The 23,809-nt window shown below is 40.3% G+C and overlaps 1 long non-coding RNA gene across 1 annotated transcript in view; it reads left to right on the top strand.

Annotated features, from left to right (window-relative positions):
* The first annotated feature begins 5,494 nt into the window (after positions 1 to 5,494).
* The window catches only part of LOC140625065 (uncharacterized), a 34,737-nt gene continuing 16,422 nt past the window's right edge, over positions 5,495 to 23,809 (top strand). Inside the window, exons 1-2 of the long non-coding RNA XR_012024443.1 lie at positions 5,495 to 6,297; positions 11,471 to 11,529. This is a non-coding gene — a long non-coding RNA (uncharacterized lncRNA). The remainder of the gene's footprint in view (positions 6,298 to 11,470; positions 11,530 to 23,809) is intronic.

Below are 23,809 nucleotides of genomic sequence, written 5' to 3'. Positions count from 1 at the left end.
GGAGATAAGTCTATTTGTTAAATAATTCAAGTGAATTCGTGCCATACACTTAACATCATTTAATAAGACTAGGTATTGCAGGATGGTATAGTCCTAGCAGTCATGTTGCCAGTGCATATATAAACTGTAAGCACTCAATTTTTCATAAACTTAAATATTCACTTTGGTAATTTTAGTAATTGCATTGTTCACTCAAAGGAAATTTTCTATTAATTTGTCTTTCCTCCATAGTTTTACAGTGAGAACTCTTCGAAACAGCACGATGCTTAAATACTGGAATTAAGAATTTAATTTTGCTCATTCTTTCTTGTTATTTCCCCCATGTATTCCAAAGATTCATTTTAATGCTTTTTTGCCAGAGCCCTTTGAGAGTACAAGGCAGTCTCTCTTTTCCCAGCATTTAGTCATGCAGTTTGTTAAATGTTAAACCATATCCCTATTCTAAATAAACATTTGTTGTGTCCTAAATATAATTTAATAAGATTAAATTATATTTTATCTTATTATGAAGCTGACATTTTCGACATTTATTCCGAAGCAACTATGAATTTTAAAATCACAAACTCATAGAGTGAATGGGACATGTGTATAGTTTATCATAATACAAAGCCAGCAAGTGTTTTTAGGAAAATCCAAAGTCCTTCCTTGTTCTAAGGCAGGAAAGCTTCAAACTGGTTGAGGCGCTCAGGATAAGCTTGCTAAGAATATCGAATTTGAGACAGGATTTGGAAACAGATTCCATTTCAATGCAATACTCTCTATTTACTTCATTTTTCTTATTTTATACAATAAAAAGATTCAAACATCCTATCAAAATATACAAAACAGGATTCACAGGTTTTATATGGCCCTCTGTAAAAATATAGCATTCATTAAAGTTGAATACAGTTGATTCTGTTTTTCACATAGCAATATCACAAGATGAAGAGATCATGTTCACAATTATTGGAAAACAGAGTCTACAAACGAAAAAATATTACCTTTGCCTAAATATGCACTCTGTTGGCTGACGTGTTAGTTTTCAAGAAACATCCTGCTAATCTTTTATCAATTCCATTATTCACAAAAAGAGAAATCTCTGACTAAAAGTGCACCTTACTGAAATGAGCCTGAATAGAAAGATTTGCATGAATGGCCTCAGAGAGAGCTGCACACTAGCCACAGCCCAGTGGAAATCTATCACAAAATGCTGCCTCCCCTAGTTTCTGCTTTCCAATCTTACAGAATTTCAAAGTTACTGACAAAAGCATTTATTGTAGCAAATGTAACATGCCCTTTAAACTCCCACAGGTTGGATGTACAGTACAAGATACCAAAAAATATACACTAAAAGTATATTTATTTCAACAGAGAATGTCATATCCATATTATTTTATTTTTTTTATTTTTTTTGTCATATCCGTTTTAAATGTTAATACTTTGGGGTTCCTATGAAGTCAACCAGGAATCAAAGGATGTATCACACCTTATTCTTCCCACGTCTTAGCTGAGTTATCTCAATGGGGACATTTATTCAGCACAAAAATGTTTTGAGTACCAGCTGTGGTGCCAAGACGTGAAAATACAGCATGAACCAAAGGAGCAGAAAACCCTCTCTTCCAATTTACACTTCAGCAAGGGAAGCTGACAGCAATCTATGTGCCTAAGTGAGTGTGCACAATGCGTAAGTATACAGCATAGCAGAAGGTACGATGTGCTGCAGAGAAAGAAACTGGAGCCAGGTGAGCAGAGAGGTGTGTTATTGCATAGACAGTGCACAGGGCTCTCACTAACAGGCTCCCTGTGTACCCCCAAGGCAGAAAGTGAGAGAGTGGGCCTGGAACATTGGGGAAGAGTGCTCTGGTCAAAGTGGGACATATTGCAATGTATGCAGAGGAGCAGGGCAGCCGGGGTGGCCAGAGTCCTGTGAGAAGGTTGGTTGGAGGAGGTAGGAGATAGGGTCAGAGAGGAAGAAACAGATGTCTCCACCCACCCGGTTTTATTTCATTCTTTTTCAGGTACAGTCTCACTAGTGTTACATTCTTCCAGACTCTCTTTACTTCTTTCATCGTTCTCCTTCTTGAGTACAAAGTTCAATTAATCTGCAATGAATATGAAAAGGTCTGAACTCATCCAGTGTGAGGGCAGGATTGATAATGAGATGTAAGGAAACTACTGATTTATTCCATCTCTGCTAAAGCTTTGGACTATGGGCTGCTCCCTTTTCAGGAGCCCCTTTCAACTCCCTGCCTCCTAGGCCCTCCCAGGCCCTCAGCCAGTCATTCAGGTTTTGCAACCCAAGAAGAATAAGCTCTCCAATATTGTGATGGCCCTGCATCTTTGGAAACCAGCCAGACTAACTAATCCAGGAATGAAAAAAAAAAAAAAAGCCATTGGTCTTGCATGGTGTGTATTTCAAAGCGGGGCTGGCTCAGAGCAAAATGGAGGAGGAATTCAGGGGCCTCTTTGGATGGTGACTCTGCTCTCTGAAAAGGAGCCACTAGCTACAAATCATCAGAATCCTGCTCTTCTGCTCCCTGACAAGGGAGAGCTCTATACCATTACCTGCACCGTGCAGTGAGCAGGAATGGTGAAGGCAGCAGGGACAACAGTCGGAAATTCACCTGCTATGAATTTCTATGTAAAAGAGAGATAGAAGATTGTCAAATAAATTTTAAATGGATAAAAATGCAAATTTTATTTGTGTTCTATTCTCAGGTTTCTATTAGATGATCCATATACAGATTGGTCATAGAGCTTCAGACTTGTTTATACAAATGCTTAAGTCAATAATAGAGAAAATATCACTGTATAAAAACATATACCAAAAAAATGTATTATAGATGACTGAAGATGTAAAAGATAAAACGTGAAGCATGAAAATATATATAAAGAGGAATAAAAATATAAAGTATTACACAATAGAGGTTTGGAAGGGCTTTCTTAAATAAGATTCAAATGCTTAAAATAGTTAAGCATTTTAAATTTTTAAATTTGTAATTTATAATCATAAAAGACTCTATTAACAAAGTTAAAGAACAAATAACAAATTAGGAGAAATATTTTGCAATGTATGTAGCAATAGAAGGATCAGGAATCAGAATATACATGAAGAACTCCTACAACTCAAACCACTCATAAAAATGGTAAGGGGCAAGAAATATGAATAGTCACAGAAATGGAAATGAAGTGCATAGACACTCAAGTTCTAGTAATTGGGGGAAAATAACAAGATACAAATTTTTATATCTATTAACTAGCGAAATTTAGAAGGTTCTATACTACTCAGTTGTGGCAAGGCTGTGGAGAAATGGACAAAGCTTTGGAGGGATAAATTGATCGTATTTATTAAAATATAAAATGTGCCTCTTCCTTAACCTAGCAATTAAATTTCCAGGTTTTTTTTTTATCTAAATGATGTTAGTACAAGTAAGAAAGAGTCACATGTAAGGATGGATGAAGGAGGGATGCTTGGGTGGCTCAGCAGTTGAGCATCTGCCTTTGGCTCAGGGCATGATCCCGGGGTCCTGGGGTCGAGTCCCACATCAGGCTCCCCATAGGGAGCCTACTTCTCCCTCTGCCTATGTCTCTGCCTCTCTCTCTGTGACTCTCATGAATAAATAAATAAAATCTTTTTAAAAAAAAAAAAAAGGATGGATGAAGGAGTCACCCATAAAGATGCAGTGTTGCTCCTAATGGAAATATCCTAAACGTCAATCAAGAGGAGCATAGATAGATAAACTATGGTGGAACCCATATTCTGGATACCAATCAGCAGTTTTTAAAAATTAAGGAAATCAAATACCCATGGCTTTCAACTGAGAGCAATTTTGCCCACCAGGAAACATTTGGCAATGAATGTCTAGGGACATTTTTGGTTGTCACCACTGGCAAAGGGGGAAGTGCAACTGGCATCTAGTGAGTACAGGCTAGGGATACTGCAAAGCATTTTAACAATACACAGACTTTCTACATACACATTGGACACCTCACCTCCAAACAACTATATGGTCCCAAATACCTACAGTGTCAAGGTTAAGAAATCTTGCCTTAGTAAGAACTCCAAGTCATCACGTTAAGTGGAAAAAAAAAACAAGCCACACAATAATACATACAGTATTATGCCACTCTGAAAAAAAAAAAAACAAAAATTAAATTTAAAACTCTGCACATATTTGTGTATAAGTAGTATTTATCTTGAAGAGTAGATATTAAAACATTAACAGTGTTTAATTTCTGGATGGAATAGGGGGAAGGAAACTCAACATAAACTAAAGGAGACCACAACAGTTTATGTTTTTTATATAGTTTGAAATATTCTCACCAAGCACATTTTAAGGTATTATCTGTGTAATTAAAAGAATAAAATCAAAAATGCCAGAGCAATATCCCATTCCTTCGTAAGAGCGTTGAATAAAGCTCTCACGTTCTCCTGAGCTTTGGAATCTCTCACAAACCATTCCCTGTTCTTACGTTTTATAGTCTGAAAAGTAGTGATGGTATTAACATTTGTTTCAGTACTGGTTATGATTTAAAAGTACTTTGAATTCCCTAGAATACAGCTGCTCCTACGGGCTGAATTGTATTCAGCCCAAAATTCATTTGCTTTTTTTTTTAAAGATTTATATATTTATTTACTTATTTATTTATGATAGACACAGAGAGAGAGAGAGGGGCAGAGACACAGGCAGAGGGAGAAGCAGGCTCCATGCAGGGAGCCCAATGTGGGACACCATCCCGGGACTCCAGGATCGAGCCCTGGGCCAAAGGCAGGCGCTAAACCGCTGAGCCACCCAGGGATCCCCCCAAAATTCATTTGTTGAAATCCCAACTCCCATTCCCCCAGAACAGGTCCTTAAAGAGGAAATTCATTTAAAATGATGCCATCAAGGTAGTACCCTGGTGTCCTTCTAAGAAGAGAAAGAAACACCAGGGATACTGTACCTGGAGGAAAAACCATGTGAAGACACAGGGAGAAGGCAGCCATCTGCAAGCCAAGGGGAGAGGCCTCAGAAGAAACCAAACCTGTGGACACCTTGATCTTGGACTTGAGCCTCCAGACCTGAGAGACAGACCTGAGACAGAGAGACAAAAAATTTGTCCCCAGACCCGAGAGACAAAAAATTTCTGTGGTTTTAGCCACCCAGTCTATGGTATTCCGTTATGCGGCCCCAGCACACGAATGCTATCAGAATACAAACAAAATTATCCATTGGTTCCTGGTCTATTCTCACTAAGAAGGGTTAAAGGCGAGAAGCAAACAAAAGTTACTGAGCTAGTTTCATTTCTCAAGTGAGATGAATACAGTAAGTGAAAGCAAATCCATACTTCCAGATGGCAACTGTGCGGCACCCCTGATTGCTGCCACTATGAAGTGATTGTCAAAGATTTCTGTGACAGGTCCTCCTTCCACGCCCTGTGTTCCTTCTCCTCTCCCTACCAATTACCTGCTAACGTGCATACCACTGGCTGTACATCTGCCCTCGCAGACGTCACAGAGCTTGATGCCACAGCACGCAGCAAGGACCGGAGAGCGGGGACGTCGACAAGTATTTGACTCAAGGTTACAGGGAACTGATCACTTCTTTCTCCCCTTTGTATTTCCCATATACCAATGGCTCCTTCTTCACAGGAAAATAAGAGGAAAAGAGCAGGGACCTACAGATCTGAATCTGGCATCAGATGGAAGGGCAAGAGAAACTCTAGATTAGTCAAAAGGGAGGCCGGGGGCCACCCCTCCAATCGGCCTTGCCAATCGGGGCTGACTGCGGAGGAATAGAATGGCAGGCTTAGCCAGGGAGAGGGCCTGACCCAGCACCCCACATCCTCTGTGGCCTCAGTGTGACCTGTAAGCAGTCCAGGAGCTTCCTTTGTCCCAGAGGGAATAGCTGCGGCTGGCTGGCTGGGGAGTTCACCGTTTGGGGTAACACAGTGATCCTGAGGAAGGGAGCCCGAGCCCGGCTATCAAGCTGGGGGTCAATGGGAGTCACAGCCATAAGTAATGGGAGCATCAGAAATGTGGAGGTGGGGTGCTCAGGAACAGCACAGCTGCTTAGAGCCCCCTGCGGGGCTGCTGAGAGCACAGTAGCAGGTGGGTGGGGGCTGAGGCGGTGAGGCTGGCCGCCCTGGCCACCGGCAGGCCCAACGAGGCCCGGCACCGCTCGCAGAGGCCTAGCTGGACCGGAGCCTCCTCCCAGTCCCAGGCCGCTGCATGCACCCACACCTTGGGGACACTCCGCTCCTTCTGCACCCTCTGGCCTTCCTGGGAAGGAGGAGATGGAAGAGGTACCACCTGAAAGGAAAGAATCAGCCCTGACGGTGAGTCCAGCTCTGAGCAGATGCACTATTTACCTAAAAGCGCCTGTTGTAGCCAGAAGAGACTTAATTATCCCTAATGACCAAGTTTAAGTTTTGGCCCCACTAGCAAAAAGGGGGGAGGGGGTCACGGTGCATGAAAAAATCAGTTACAGAAAACTGTCAAAGCTTCTTTTATTCCCCCTCATGAGTTGCTCTGTATGTTTCCACTTTCTCTTCTCACTTTTTAGACATTTTTTAATAAACAAAGCATAAATGTGAAGGACCCTCTAGAGCCGACTGCAAAGACCACTTTATAAAATGATGCATGCTTGCAGCTCCCTGGCAGCAGACACTTGGCTGGGGAGTACTGGTGCGGTGTGGTGTGAACTGGGCTCCTGCAGAGTCAGGCCCCCCCCCCCACCCTCGCCCCCTCCCACCCCCCACTCCCAGCCCCATACAGGCTGAGGGTGCAGGGACTCTTGGCAGGAAACCACAGAAAAGGAAAGACCTGGGCATCCACCTTCCAAGAGGCGCCTCTGAACATTAAGTTTCTTTTCTCGGATGCTTCACCAAGAGAAGTGCAGAGAATGTAAAAAAGAGGACCCAAGAGAGGTTTCTGCCCTTCCTTATTAAAATAACTACGTATTTGCAATACACCTTTCAATACCCCAAGGGTTAACTGGGCATTTTGCTTGATTTGCATGCTACTAATTTCCTTTTGAATATATCATTATTGCTGTAAGTAGATGCAGATGCTTAAATTAATTTTATTGTTAATGCCTCAAGGCATTTTTAGGAAAAGCACATAAAGCTTTTAAAAATCCAATAAATTATCTAGAACCTTAATTTACTTTGCGTTATACCTTCAACTGAAGAAGGACATAAAGTATGTTCTTAAATTTAGATCTTGCTTTTATCACCAATTGAGTAAGTATCCGACTTAACTAAAATGGGCAAGACACACTCTTGATATGTTATTTATGTGCTAACAATCCCTCATTAGTCAGAAAAATAATTACATATTGACAAAATTGATAAGAAGCTTATAAACTATCTTATTAATCTGCGAATAATGATAACTGGGAGGCATATTATGTTAAGCAAACGCCAATAGAAATGAAAGTTTTTCTGGACCCATTCTATAAAAATGTCTATTCATCCACTCTACCTTCTAGGCACAGACTTCTGACTGCAATTGTCAGCAGAAATTTCCTCAATTCAGTTAATTATGCCCAATAACATTTGGGGCAGATTAAATAAGTATTTTATAAAGATAAACAAAAATAGAGAATGATGCATACTAAAAATTATAGAAGAATAATTGCATACAGTTTAAAATTCAATTGTAATCCAAATGAGACTGCCCTTCACTGGACTTCCTCTCTCCTCCCAAATATGCCCTGGAGGTCAGGCTTGATATGTCATAGCTCAACTCACAAACTTAATTCCAATATAAATAATGTCATTTTTACTAAAGTGTCCATGTGGAAATGAAAGAAAGTAAAACATCAGAAATGCTCTTCTTTAACCAGTGTTTATATTTCTCTCAGCTTCCTCTTCTACCTCAACTGCCAGGAACTCTTCTGCGCATGTGCAACCCTTTCTCTGCTCACAGAATTATCTCCCCCAAGATCTCAATCTGCTTTTTTTAAGTTGGACATTTTGGCTCATCCTTAACTTCCTCAATTTGTAGCCTGACCCATCAGCCACCTCAACAAGACGGAAGTCCCCCCAAAGGTTTACCCTCACCAGGACTCAAGAGAGGTATTAAAAAATAAACGGGCAAACAAGAAATTTTACGAGTTAATTGGAGCATGTGTTACTTCCAACAGGGCAGTGCCAAACTGGAAGTGGTTCAGGGATAAAATTATATAGAGATAGAGAAAGTGCAGAAGCAAAGAAAAGAAATCATTGGATTGGCTGTAGCTTAAAGCCTGGTTGGCAGTTTGTGATTGGTTCTCCTTAGCGTTTCAATTTTGTAACTTTGAGGCATTTGCAGGTTTAGATTTTGGTTTGCTGACCTAGGCCACTAGGATTAGGGTTCGGGTTAGGCTAGAGCCAAAACAGTCTAATGGGCTCCTCGTTAAATTAATTTAACAGGAGCTTTTAAATAACAAATGCTCTGTTACTGATACTAAAGTCTAAGATTGCCTCATCCTCAAACACACTCAACTTCCCATTCACTCAGCTATAGAACATGCAGCCAGGTCCTGGGCTAAGCATCCAGCAGCCCCTCCTGGGGAATCCAGGAAGCCAGGGGAAATGACACAGCACTACTCGGTTTGGCTTCTGGTCCCTGTGAGTCATCAAATTCTTTTCATCTGCAGACCCTGTCTGCATTTGACACCAATTGTGACCTTCCGCCACAAGTGTCTATTGGAACAGTCACTTTTTTCTATCAGTGTTGTCAATACAACAATTCAAAAGAAATTTTTGGCCTCCTTAGTACAAATGCAAAATTCATCATTTCAACATGGTTTTCTCTGACTAGGTTTCTGTGACATCGCTTCCTTCCCAAACACTCTGACTGCAAGTGTTTATTACCCAAGAAAATTTCTCTCAGCTCTGCATAATCTCCACTGTGAGCCTCTGTTTTTTTTTTCTTTTTTGCTGTATTACATCCCTTATCCACTGTAAGCCGTATCAGTGGAAGGATTTTTTATCACACTCTTGCTTTGGCAGAATTTTCAGGTTGTATTCATACAGAAAGAAGTTCCTCTCCTTGATCGGTTAAGATCTCTGTGAAATATTCTATTTCCCCGCATGAACTAATCCCTTAAATAAGCACTAGAGGATTTCTCTTTTGCTATTTTATTCACTTGTGAGATGCTGAGGCCATGGAGTCACCAATTTTCTTGGACCAACTCAGGGGGTTGCCTCCCACTAGCAATCCACATCAGTCATCCCAAATAGCCCGAGTTGCCTGGATTTGGTACAAAGCAAATACCCACAAAAGAACTGAAGCAAAAAAAAAAAAGAAAAGAAAAGAAAAGAAAGAAAAGAACTGAAGCCATGCACATAAATATTGATATTTATCATTCTTAATATAAAATCACTGACAGGGCTGCAAGACTAATTATATTCTAATTATTGCTCTAAAACTAATGGGCGTTGGTGAAAGATTCTCCAAGCTGAGTGTTCTGCTAAGAACTAACAATTCCAGAATTCTTAGCATTTTGGAAGTTTGTTATTGACTTTCATGCCAGGATTCACAGCAGCAGTGCACCCTCAAGCTCCATGGAACCACACTCTCACTCTTAAATGCTGAACACCCTATAGTGTAGGACTCAAACAAAAACAGGCTACTCTTCAAAAGTCCATTCAAATTTTCAGTTATTTAAGCCCTGCCCCAGAGACATCCTAAATGAGTTATGTTGCTGAATACCACTCCATTTCTCCAACTCCCAACTATTTTTCACTGCCTAGTCTTCCATTAGTAACCTTCAGTAATTCAACATTTAGGGCTGAAGTTTTATACAACTATCAGAAGGAAACGAATTTTTTTTTTTTTTTTAAGGAACATGCTTTGCAAATGCCTTTGAACTAGTTCATTTACAAACATGGCTCAACTGGAGATGTTTCAATAGACACAGAAGAATTTCGGTTGTTCCTGATTTGGGGACTTCTGGCTCTTGGGCCACATAGTTTTCCTTATCAAAGAGGTCGCCTGCCAAAACACTTTGATCCTGCTTCTCCTCTCCCCTCCCCTGCCCAAGATAAAGTCCTTAAGTATTAAAGGAGCATCCTATTTTCATAGATGCAAACATGAGCTTAAGCCAAATACAGTAGCATCCAATGCAGAGCTCGTGGTAAAGCTGGAAAGTGGTGCGCAGGTGAACACAGCCCTTCGTCTCAAACCCTTTTTGTCAGTATCACTGTCCATTGTGACTGTGGAAGGGTCATTAGAGTGCACAGTGGCAGCTAGTCTTGATGGCAGGCATGTCAGAACAGAAGTAACATATTTTACTCATCCACCCAGAAGTTCCTTTCTTCAGAAATCCAAAGAGAGCAGCTTCATGAATAAAAATGTATTCTGAAACTTCTGTTTCTTCCCCAGAGGGCCAACACACATAGCCCAAAGAGGACAAAGGGATATATACTTGCAGATCTGTGTGTATTCAAGTTTCTACAGCTAAATGGAATCCTGTTGGAACCTGAAGACATCAAATATTGAATATTAAAGAATATCTTCTGCTTTGTCGTTATTGTTCTATGTTTCATTTGTAATTAGCACTTGATGAGTTTAGTTAATAATATACACTAATTTTTGCATGGTCTGATCACAGAAGTCTTAATGAAACTATAAGTCAAGGCTGATATTTTCAGCCTGTAGGACACATCGTTTCCATCTGTCTTCAGGTCATTTCAGCACAATATGGTAGGAGCAATCACAGGAAACAGTCCAGGATGGAAAAGAGAAACAGGGTCGTGTTTCTCATTAATAGGAAAAATCTCTCCTTTCTCCCTTCTTCAGATTACATAAAAATGTTTTATCTCTACTTTCATAGCATTTATTACTTATTAAAAACATATTACCTATCTATGGAAGCAATATCATCATGTAAGATTTAGAAAATAGAGAAAATATTTTTTTTTTAAAAAGTAACTATGGTCTCGGTACTACCATAACCAAAATCTTTAAAGCTGGACAGAGCTGGGTTGAGACTGTCATGAGTAGATGTGTGACTTTAGACAAACAATGGTCTTCTTCTCTATGTCTTAATTTTACTCATATGCAAAATGAAATTACAAACCAATGTTTAGGTATCATTCTCAAGTGAAGAATCAAAGCCTGAGTCTCCTCCATGTTAAAACCAGTTAGCCTGCATTTGTATGCCCTGGCATCATAACATAATATAATGATTCTTAGGAGAAAATGGATAACCTAGCACTAACATGGTATTGCTGCCACTTCCCCAATCCCTGAAATCATAAGTGAAGGCTGTTAGCTCAACAAGTAATACCAATCTTTAACGTTTGAGATGTCAGCTAACTAGAGAACAGCAACAAGAGTAGAAGAATGGCAGAGGTGAATTCTAGAAACTTTGGGCCTCAAACATGCTGAGTCTCTTAGTTCTGCTTTGGAGAAGATGGCTCCTCTCAAGTTCCTCAAGGAAAAATCACCATGACTGGAACTCAAGCTTAATCAAAAAGACTACTCCATATCACTGAGACAAAACACTTTTTCTTACAGGCACCCAGCAGATGTTAAGGAACAGACAACCTAAAGGCTACAGAGGGAACCAATCACCAGTAGGTATTTTAATGTCTATACATACTTGCCCAGTTTATAATTTAAGTATCAGTCCCAACGATAGCAATTATTGCATCACATCCAAAAAAAAAAAAAAAAACACATTCTTAAAATCAATTACAGTCACTGCATTTGCATACTTAGTTTCTTCCAATACACAATTTACATATGTGTCTCCAAACTGTTGACCTCTGACTTTTTTTTAATAATAAATTTATTAAAAAAAAATAATAATAATAAATTTATTTTTTATTGGTGTTCAATTTAGCAACATACAGAATAACACCCAGTGCTCATCCCGTCAAGTGCCCCCCTCAGTGCCCGTCACCCATTCACCCCCACCCCCCGCCCTCCTCCCCTTCCACCACCCCTAGTTCGTTTCCCAGAGTTAGGAGTCTTTATGTTCTGTCTCCCTTTCTGGTATTTCCCACACATTTCTTCCCCCTTCCCTTATATTCCCTTTCACTATTATTTATATTCCCCAAATGAATGAGAACATATAATGTTTGTCCTTCTCCGACTGACTTACTTCACTCAGCATAATACCCTCCAGTTCCATCCACGTTGAAGCAAATGGTGGGTATTTGTCGTTTCTAATGGCTGAGGAATATTCCATTGTATACATAGACCACATCTTCTTTATCCACTCATCTTTCGATGGACACCGAGGCTCCTTCCACAGCTTGGCTATTGTGGCCATTGTTGCTATAAACATCGGGGCGCAGGTGTCCCTGCATTTCATTGCATCTGTATCTTTGGGGTAAATCCCCAACAGTGCAATTGCTGGGTCGTAGGGCAGGTCTATTTTTAACTCTTTGAGGAACCTCCACACAGTTTTCCAGAGTGGCTGCACCAGTTCACATTCCCACCAACAGTGTAAGAGGGTTCCTTTTCTCCGCATCCTCTCCAACATTTGTTGTTTCCTGCCTTGTTAATTTGCCCCATTCTCACTGGTGTGAGGTGGTATCTCATTGTGGTTTTGATTTGTATTTCCCTGATGGCAAGTGATGCAGAGCATTTTCTCATGTGCATGTTGGCCATGTCTATGTCTTCCTCTGTGAGATTTCTGTTCATGTCTTTTGCCCATTTCATGATTGGATTGTTTGTTTCTTTACTGTTGAGTTTAAGAAGTTCTTTATAGATCTTGGAAACTAGCCCTTTATCTGATACGTCATTTGCAAATATCTTCTCCCATTCTGTAGGTTGTCTTTTAGTTTTGTTGACTGTATCCTTTGCTGTGCAAAAGCTTCTTATCTTGATGAAGTCCCAATAGTTCATTTTTGCTTTTGTTTCTTTTGCCTTCGTGGATGTATCTTGCAAGAAGTTACTGTGGCCGAGTTCAAAAAGGGTGTTGCCTGTGTCCTCCTCTAGGATTTTGATGGAATCTTGTCTCACATTTAGATCTTTCATCCATTTTGAGTTTATCTTTGTGTATGGTGAAAGAGAGTGGTCTAGTTTCATTCTTCTGCATGTGGCTGTCCAATTTTCCCAGCACCATTTATTGAAGAGACTGTCTTTCTTCCAATGGATAGTCTTTCCTCCTTTATCGAATATTAGTTGACCATAAAGTTCAGGGTCCACTTCTGGGTTCTCTGTTCTGTTCCATTGATCTGTGTGTCTGTTTTTGTGCCAGTACCACACTGTCTTGATGACCACAGCTTTGTAGTACAACCTGAAATCTGGCTTTGTGATGCTCCCAGATATGGTTTTCTTTTTTAAAATTCCCCTGGCTATTCGGGGTCTTTTCTGATTCCACACAAATCTTAAAACAATTTGCTCTAACTCTCTGAAGAAAGTCCATGGTATTTTGATAGGGATTGCATTAAACATGTAAATTGCCCTGGGTAACAATGACATTTTCACAATATTAATTCTGCCAATCCATGAGCATGGAAGATTTTTCCATCTCTTTGTGTCTTCCTCAATTTCTTTCAGAAGTGTTCTATAGTTTTTAGGGTATAGATCCTTTACCTCTTTGGTTAGGTTTATTCCTAGGTATCTTATGCTTTTGGATGCAATTGTAAATGGGATTGACTCCTTAATTTCTCTTTCTTCAGTCTCATTGTTAGTGTATAGAAATGCCACTGATTTCTGGGCATTGATTTTGTATCCTGCCACGCTACCAAATTGCTGTATGAGTTCTAGCAATCTTGGGTGGAGGCTTTTGGGTTTTCTATGTAGAGTATAATGTCATCGGCGAAGAGGGAGAGTTTGACTTCTTCTTTGCCAATTTGAATGCCTTTAATGTCTTTTTGTTGTCTGATTGCTGAGGCTAGGACTTCCAGAACTATGTCGAATAGCAGTGGTGAGAGTAGACATCCCTGTCTTGTTCCTGATCTTAGGGGAAAAGCTCCCAGTGCTTCCCCACTGAGAATGATATTTGCTGTCAGCTTTTCATAGATGGCTTTTAAGATGTTGAGGAGTGTTCCCTCTATCCCTACACTCTGAAGAGTTTTGATCAGGAATGGATGCTGTATTTTGTCAAATGCTTTCTCTGCATCTAATGAGAGGATCATATGGTCCTTGGTTTTTCTCTTGCTGATATGATGAATCACATTGATTGTTTTACGGGTGTTGAACCAGCCTTGTGTCCCGGGAATAAATCCTACTTGGTCATGGTGAATAGTTTTCTTAATGTACCGTTGGATCCTATTGGCCAGTATCTTGTTGAGAATTTTTGCATCCATGTTCATCAGGGATATTGGTCTGTAATTCTCCTTTTTGGTGGGGTCTTTGTCTGGTTTTGGAATTAAGGTCATGCTGGCCTCATAGAACGAATTTGGAAGTACTCCATCTCTTTCTATCTTTCCAAACAGCTTTAGTAGAATAGGTATGGTCTCTTCTTTAAACGTTTGATAGAATTCCCCTGGGAAGCCGTCTGGCCCTGGAATCTTGTGTCTTGGGAGGTTTTTGATGACTGCTTCAATTTCCTCCCTGGTTATTGGCCTGTTAAGGTTTTCTATTTCTTCCTGTTCCAGTTTTGGTAGTTTGTGGCTTTCCAGGAATGCGTCCATTTCTTCTAGATTGCCTAATTTATTGGCGTATAGCTGTTCATAATATGTTTTTAAAATCGTTTGTATTTCCTTGGTGTTGGTTGTGATCTCTCCTTTCTCATTCATGATTTTATTAATTTGAGTCTTCTCTCTCTTCTTTTTAATAAGGCTGGCTAATGGTTTATCTATCTTATTAATTCTTTCAAAGAACCAACTCCTGGTTCTGTTGATCTGTTCCACAGTTCTTCTGGTCTCGATTTCGTTGAGTTCTGCTCGAATCTTAATTAACTCTCTTCTTCTCCTGGGTGTAGGATCTATTTGCTGTTTTTTCTCTAGCTCCTTTATGTGTAAGGTTAGCTTTTGTATTTGAGTTCTTTCCAGTTTTTGGATGGATGCTTGTATTGCGATGTATTTCCCCCTTAGGACTGCTTTTGCTGCATCCCAAAGATTTTGAATGGTCATATCTTCATTCTCATTAGTTTCCATGAATCTTTTTAATTCTCCCTTAATTTCCTGGTTGACCCTTTCATCTTTTAGCAGGATGGTCCTTAACCTCCACGTGTTTGAGGTCCTTCCAAACTTCTTGTTGTGATTTAGTTCTAATTTCAAGGCATTATGGTCTGAGAATATGTAGGGGACGATCCCAGTCTTTTGGTATCAGTTCAGACCCGATTTGTGACCCAGTATGTGGTCTATTCTGGAGAAATTTCCATATGCACTTGAGAAGAATGTGTATTCAGTTGAGTTTGGATGTAAAGTTTTGTAGATATCTGTGAAATCCATCTGGTCCAGTGTATCATTTAAAGCTCTCGTTTCTTTGGAAATGTTGTGCTTAGAAGACCTATCTAGAATAGAAAGAGCTAGATTGAAGTCACCAAGTACAAGTGTATTATTATCTAAGTATTTCTTCACTTTGGTTATTAATTGATTGATATATTTGCAGCTCCCACATTCAGGGCATATATATTGAGGATTGTTAAGTCCTCTTGTTGGATAGATCCTTTAAGCATGAGATAGTGTCCCTCTTCATCTCTCACTACGGTCTTCGGGGTAAATTTTAGTTTATCGGATATAAGGATGGCTACCCCTGCTTTCTTTTGAGGACCATTCAAATGGTAAATGGTTCTCCAACCTTTTATTTTCAGGCTGTAGGTGTCCTTCTGTCTAAAATGAGTCTCTTGTAGACAGCAAGTAGATGGGTCCTGCTTTTTTATCCAGTCTGAAACCCTGTGCCTTTTGATGGGGTCATTAAGCCCATTCACGTTCAGATTTACTATTGAGAGATATGAGTTTAGGGTCATCATGATATCTATTCAGTCCTTATTTTTGTGGAATGTTCCACTGAACTTCTTCTTAAAGGGGAATTTTAAGAGTCCCCCTTAAAATTTCTTGCAGAGCTGGTTTGGAGGTCACATATTCTTTCAGTTCCTGACTGTCTTGGAAGCTCTTTATCTCTCCTTCCATTTTGAATGAGAGCCTTGCTGGATAAAGTATTCTTGGTTTCATGTTCTTCTCATTTAGGACCCTGAATATATCCTGCCAGCCCTTTCTGGCCTGCCAGGTCTCTGTGGAGAGGTCTGCTGTTACCCCAATACTCCTCCCCATAAAAGTCAGGGATTTCTTGTCTCTTGCTGCTTTAAGGATCTTCTCTTTATCTTTGGAATTTGCAAGCTTCACTATTAAATGTCGAGGTGTTGAACGGTTTTTATTGATTTTAGGGGGGGATCTCTCTATTTCCTGGATCTGAATGCCTGTTTCCCTTCCCAGATTAGGAAAGTTTTCAGCTAGAATTTGTTCAAATACATATTCTGGCCCTCTGTCCCTTTCGGCGCCCTCGGGAACCCCAATTAAACGTAAGTTTTTCTTCCTCAGGCTGTCGTTTATTTCCCTTAATCTATCTTCATGGTCTTTTAATTGTTTGTCTCTTTTTTCCTCAGTTTCCCTCTTTGCTATCAACTTGTCTTCTATGTCACTCACTCGTTCTTCCACCTCGTTAACCCTCGTCGTTAGGACTTCTAGTTTGGATTGCATCTCATTCAATTGATTTTTAATTTCTGCCTGATTAGCTCTAAATTCTGCAGTCATGAAGTCTCTTGAGTCCTTTATGCTTTTTTCTAGAGCCACCAGAAGCTGTATAATAGTGCTTCTGAATTGGCTTTCTGACATGAATTGTAATCCAGATTTTGTAACTCTGTGGGAGAGAGGACTGTTTCTGATTCTTTCTTTTGAGGTGAGGTTTTCCTTCTAGTCATTTTGCTCAGCGCAGAGTGGCCAAAAGCAAGTTGTATTGGGAAAAGGAGAAAAAGAGAGGAGAGAAAGAAGGAAAGAAAAGAGAAAGAGAAAAAAAAGAGGAAGAAAGAAAAGATGAAAAAGAGAAAGAAAAAGAAAGAAAGGAAAAAAAAGGGGTGGAGGAAGGAAGCAAATCAAAAAGCAAAACAAAACAAAACAACAACAAAAAAAGAAAGAAAGAAAAAAAAATCACGGGGGAGTATCTTCTGATTCTGTGTACTTTAAGTCCCTTGGCTTCTCCTGGAAGTTGTCCGTCTAGCTGGTGTTCTGGGGGAGGGGCCTGTTGTGCTGATTTCCAGGTGTTAGCAGTTGGGGGAGCTGCTGTGCCCCTGCCTGGTGCAGGGCTCAGTGGGGGTTGTTTACTCCGTGAGGCCCCAGGAGGAACAGCCCCAGTGGCGGGGCCAGCTCTGCAGCCCTGGAGTCAGCTCCCGCAGTAGCTCCGGAGCTCTCCGTCTGCAGGGCCTGGAGGCTCCGGGGCGGGGCCGCTGATCTGCTCAGCTGGGGCAGGAGCGTCCTCGCTGTCCTGGGCCCTCCCGGCCTCCGCCTGTCCCGGGGGAGGCCGGATCCTGGGCTGTGTCCCGGCGCCCTGTGCTCTGGGGCCTGCGCTGTTGGATTCGCGCTCCCGCCCCGCAGCCCCCTCCGCGGAGCCGCCCCCGAGCCCCCCGAGCTGCTCCGGGTCCCCCGTGCGCGCTGCAGCCCTTAGGGAGCTCGGCGCACTCCCCCGGGGCGCAGGTGCCTGTTAGTGTCCCCGGGAGCCCGAGGGCATCCCCGCCCTCCTGGTCCTGCTCCAACTCCCCGCGAGCCCCTTTCCCCCGGGAAGGTCGGTGCAGCTCCTGCGTCTCCGGGACGGGGCTCTCCTGTCCTGGGGACCCTCGCCCCGGCCTCAGCCCGGCTCCTCGCGGCCCCTCCCCCTCGGAGGCCTTTTGTGTCTTTATTTCTTTGTCCCCGTCCTCCTACCTGATAGAAGCGCGACCTCTTCTCCCTGTAGCGTTCCAGCTGGTCTCTCTTTAAGTCTCAGGCCGAATTCGTAGATCTTCAGGATAATTGGAAGGTTTTCTAGGTAATTTGGTGGGGAGGGGTGACTTGGGGACCCTCCTCTCCCTCCATCTTCCCCTCCTCCCGACCTCTGACTTTCAAGTTCTTAAATGATCTCCTGAAACTAGTCATCCAGGGAATCAATCAGTCCTTGACTATGGAATTTTCAAAGTTGCCCAGAATAATCTTACTGGGCTCCTGTGAAGATTAATTATGATAAGGCCCTGAAAGCACCCAGCACTTCGCCTTATCCCATTCATTTGCTTGTTTTCACAAACCAAAATTCTATTGTATATGCAGTCGGTTTTCTGGGTTTGTTGTTATTGTTGTTGTTATGTGTTTTCTTACTTTGGTAAAATGTCTTGTGCTTTTAAAACCTCTTCAAAAATATTTCTAAATTCTACCTAATAGTCCATTAATGGGAAGGTCACAGTTTTTCTAACAATATATTTATTGTTAGGGACTTTGGTAGTTCCCGATTATTTACATAAGTAATACCGCAGTGAACATTTCTTTAAAGAAATCTTTATCTGCAAATTTATTGCTATAGCTCTGGTTATTTTCTTTCAATGTCTACTTTAATACATTCGACTTACAAGATTTTCTAAAAATCACACAAAGCCAAAGAAAACCGAAATGCAAAAACATGTAATATATTCTTTGGAAAGTTGTGTGACTTGTTTTCTATTAACTCAGTAAATTTGCAACTGAAAAGAAAAATAACCATCTAAAAATTTAATTTCATTTTGTGGAGTAAAAACATGCTCAATTTAATAAGATTTTTGTTCAAACAAGATAATAACTTTATAGGCCACTAATTTAAACTAGAATATACTTTATGTAGCAGAACCCTGCAACTGATATTTTTCTCTTGCATCACAGAGAATCAGATCTTTTGTCAAGTCATTCAGGGAAAGGGGTCAATGTAGCCATCCTCATAAGACTATATATTTATTTTCTTATGGCATTTGTGATATCATGCTAGCTGACAGCAGATTAAAAGTGAACCCTTATAATGTCCACAGCAACAAGCCTATGTTAGCAAGCAGGCTCCAGAACCCATTCATAACCATGCTTCTACTTACTCATAGGTCCTCCTGCAGATCTAGATACAGATATAACAGAAATTTATGATCCTCTTCCCATCTGGTATTTCAGTCTTAGCCCTAGACTAACAAGAAAAGGAAAGGACTAATTTGTAGGCATTACTTTAAAGAAAATGTTTTAAAAACTTGTCAGAATTTTAGTTATGTATTCTTAGAATACTACTAATACCAAAGTCCATAACACAACTATGAAAATAATCTCAGCCACTTATCCAGAGAGAATGTTAATTTATATCACATGTAACCTAAAGAATACTAATTTAATTTAAATGCCTGCAAATAGTTTAGAGAAAGAATTCTGTTAAGAAGAAGGAAAAATTGAAACTGGAAAGAGAAAAGATAATAATGTTGATGTCTTGTTTATCAGTCTGTGCTAAAATATAATTATAATAATGGACTATTGTGAATCTAAGAAAACAACCAAATATAATCTCTATATAAAACAGTTGATTTTTCTTCCAAGCTGTGTGAAGACAAAGGCACCTCTAATAACCTCAAAGAGGTTCTAAATTTGGTCATAAATGAGCACTTTACAGTATTTTCTATTCAATTACATTTGGCAATGTGCCAGAATGGAATAGCACACTCAAAAACTATATATTGGAATACACTAATTTTCCATTGAATATTTAGTAAGAACCTACTATGTGTGCCTCACAATATGCCTGACATGAAGGTGCCAGGGAGCTTAAATTAGTTCACTGATATGAAAACCATAAACTCAAGCATTGTAGACTGCTAAGATACATATCTGTCTAATCCGATTTTAAAGTTTTTCAGAAGATTTTGAATAAACATTTTCCAATAATTCACTAGAAAACCTATTCGGATAATAGCATTGATGACTGACATTATGTTTAGAACATCTAATCAGAGAGCACCTTTGTCCACCAGAGAGAAAACTTCCAACTATTTCAAGTTTTCTGCCATGATTAGAGTCAAGAGAAGTTTGAAAAACACAAACATAAAACAAAACAAAACAAAAGGGGGCTCTCTGTTCCATTAAAAAAAAAAAAACTATCTGAAATAACCTGTAATTTGGAAGGCCAAGGAGGTGAGGGGAGCAACTTGATGTGATGGAGGTATGCAGGGCAGAAGACAACACCATAACTTTCATGATCATAAAGACAGGAGGCAGAAAGGCAGCAGAGGACTTGCTGGAAGCTGCAGAGTGGATATACGTGTACGCCGAAGCTGGAGGGCCCTACTTCCCATATCAGCAGGTGAATGAGCACAAGACTCAAACTCCTACTTCTATTCAATATCTTTTTCACAAATATTTGTTGAGCCACCTAATTTTTTATTAAATATTCTCTTGGGTTCCTGGACCCAATTCCGACATGTCAGGGGGAGTTTCCCCAACACCAACAAACAGTTCTCCTACATCGGCAGGGTATCCTATAATTTAACCCGATTCCATTGCTAGTTACCTGGAAATAGCATCAGATTTCACAGATGAAGGGCTCAGTCCTGCGAGACTGCACCCCTGTGCCCCTACTTCAGATGCCAGTCACACGCCCAGCTTCTTACTGTAAATCAGAAATTCTCAGAGCCCCCTCCCTTGGTTCAACTAATTTGCTAGAGTGGCTCACAGAGCTCAAAGAAACATTTTACTTAGTAGATCACTGGTTCATTGTAAAAGGATATAACTCAGGAACAGCCAGAAATAAGAGATGCATAGGAGGAAATAGGAGAAAAAGGCGCAGAGTTGCAAAGCCTTCTCCACACATACTATTCTCCCTGAATGTCCACATGTTCACCAACCTGGAAGCTCTCCAAACCCTATTTGGATTTTTGTGGAGGCTTCATTACAACAATTAAATCATTGGCCATTGGCAATTGATTCAACTTTCAGGCCCCCTCCCCTTCCCAGAAGTCTGAGGCTAGAACCAAAAGTCCCAATCTTCTAATCCCATGGTTGATTCCCTGGCAACCAATCCTCTTCCTTTGGTGGGGTCCAAAAGTGACCTCATTAACATTAAAGAAACATCTTGGTCACTCTCGACACTGAGGAAATTCCAAGAGTTTGGGGAGCTATGAGTCAGAAACCATAGATGAAAATCCAGTATGAGAAATATATTTTGGTCATCCAGATGACATTTTTCTTGTAAATCACAACATTGCAAATACTTACATGGATAAGATTTATAAACAAGTACACAAGTCCAGTATTTTTCTTCCAGGAAGCCAGCCCCATATCACCATCCTTAAATGTCCAGGAATCCTCTACATTTACAGGGATTTAAGACCAACAGTTTGTACCTCTTATCTCTGGAGACAGAGTTCAGATGTATCCCTTGAAGCTGGACGATGTCACAACCCCTATGGGAAAGCTGTTACTTCTGTCTGAGGGCCTCCTCACTGTCCATACTGTCAAAATGTCAGACTTCAGTGCACAGCTGAAATCTAGACTTTCCATGATATCCTCATTTTGTGACTCTGCCCTTAACTGCATGTATAAACTTGATGCAGTGAGAAGACTGTCCCTCCCCATCCAGGGCTGCACATAAAAAAGGATGTCCAAACTGGACTAGAACTTTTAGGGTTATGGGAACAACCACTTGGCCTCAAGTCTGACAGCTCATGGTGGGTTTGGGACAGATCTTACCAAATGTCAGTTCATATACTCCAACTGACCTTCTACCTCAGACCACCGGATGAGGCACAGGGGCAGTCCACTCCTCAGCTGTTACCTTTATCAATATTGTGACTTCTATTAAAAGACTTGCTGACTTTCCTGAGCCCAGGACTTGTTCACAATCACCCAGGTCTATTCCAGCAGCAGTAATAATATTTCACCTCAAAGATAAGAAGTTGCAGATTTTTCTCTCTCATCTCTACTCTTCATAACAACCAAAGGGATCTGAACTTTACCCACACTTTTCCAAATGCCCTTCAGGTGCCACATTTCAATGGCTCCATAAAACAACATAAATCTCACTTCACCAGATACTTGTCATAGTCAAGAAAAGATAAATATTTTGATTGGTAGCTAGAGACAAAGAGTGAAGAAAGAAGGGGGCAGACACAGAGACTATTGAAGTCTTAGGTTTATTACACGGATCCTTTTCTATCACATCAGGTGCTTCAATAAATACAATCTAAAGTTAAAAGCAACTAATTTGGTGACTATAAAAAGAGTCTACAATTGATTGGGACAATAGCATGTTGAATAAAAACATTTATTGTGCTTTCATAAAAACTGGCATTTACCACTCAAGTGTTCTCAAATGGATGCTGAATAGCTCTGACATATTTTTAAGGCAATTTACTCCTCAGGCTTAATATGTAGATGTTTTCTATTATGATAAAGCATTACAAAATACTAAGTACTTGTGTGCTAATCTTTTGAGGACAGTGACAAATGAAATATGATGCAAGTATGTCTTCCCAAATTAGAACAAAAATAAACGATGCAATTCAAAGAGTGAAGGAAAATTGGCGTCTCTTAATGTTTTCAACAGAATCCTAATACTTCCTGCTCAAAATCCAAAATCACGATAAAAACTGAAATTTAGAATAGAGCATTCAGCTATCAATATAGGTGAGTATAAAAGTCTACAAGTCACCAAAAACTTTACCTATTCTATGAAAGCTAAACATCTAAACTGAATATTAAAATAGGAAGGGATTAAATACTGAGAAAGAACGTTTAGGCTACTTGAGTCCTTCAGGACAAACTGAAAACAGCTGTGAAAGAAGAGTCTCAACTGTTTCCAGGGTCTGAGAATACATTAGGCTACTTAATATAACATCCTGGTGTATTGTTTGCTTTTTGATAGCAAACAAGATAGACAGATTGATTGAGTCACTCACAGGTATTCATTCCTTCAACAAATATTTACTGAAGGATTATCATGTCAGACACTGGTATAAAGGATTTTCTCACATCACTTAATTGAAATTCAACAAGTATTCTCATGTCATAATGAGGATTAAATGAGTTAATATTTGTATAGTGTTTAAAACAGCGTGGGGCACATAGTAAGTGCTATATAAATGTTTGTTAAATAAATTACGTTGAGGAGTCAGTTGTAATGTGATCTTTGTACAAGATTTTGGCATAAGAGATAGCAGCAGAGGCCCGAAATAACCAGCCAGGAAGAGCACAGGAAACACCTAAGTCAATATGTACCCATATTAAAAAAAAAAAAAAAATCACCTGATGGGGAGATTCTCTGGAAAAATAAATATTTTATGAGCCTGGTATAACAGGTTTTACACTGCCTGTAAACATTTATTTAGCATGTACCGTCTGAAACACTGCATGCCAAGCCCTGTCTAACTGCTGTACATATAATAACTCATTTAATTCTCGCAATAACCCTATGGTACTATTATTCCACTTTACAGAGGAAGAAACTGAGGCATGAGAGGCCGAGCACCTTGCCAAAGTCATACAGGTAGTAAAAGGCAGAGCCCAGATTCATACTCAGGTAGTCTGGCTCCAGGAATCAGGTTCTTAAACAGCGAACTTAAAATGTGACATAGAGGGGTGCGTGGGTGGGTGGCTCAGTCGGCTAAGCATCTGCCTTCAGCTGGGGCCATGATCCCAGGCTGGCTGGCCTGGCTCCCCGCTCAGTGGGGAATCTGCATCCAGGGAGCTCCTTTACCCTCCGCCCTCCCCCTACCCTGCCCCTAGTACTTGCTTTGTCCTGTGCATGCTCTCTCTCTCAAATAAATAAATAAAATTTTTTAAATAAATAAATAAATAAATAAATAAATAAATAAATAAATTTAAAAAATGTGACACAGAAAGGGGCCGGCATTTACTGGGATCCTCACGGGCTCTGTCTCCCTGAGTCAGAATAGTTGTGCATGTCCGAGTTCACTTGTCGTGCACTCCCATCAGGGGA

Source organism: Canis lupus, chromosome 35, assembly GCF_048164855.1.
Source record: "Canis lupus baileyi chromosome 35, mCanLup2.hap1, whole genome shotgun sequence".
Lineage (NCBI taxonomy): Eukaryota > Metazoa > Chordata > Mammalia > Carnivora > Canidae > Canis > Canis lupus.
Note: the sequence above shows the minus strand (reverse complement) of the source record. Positions and strands in the feature narration are given on the sequence as shown.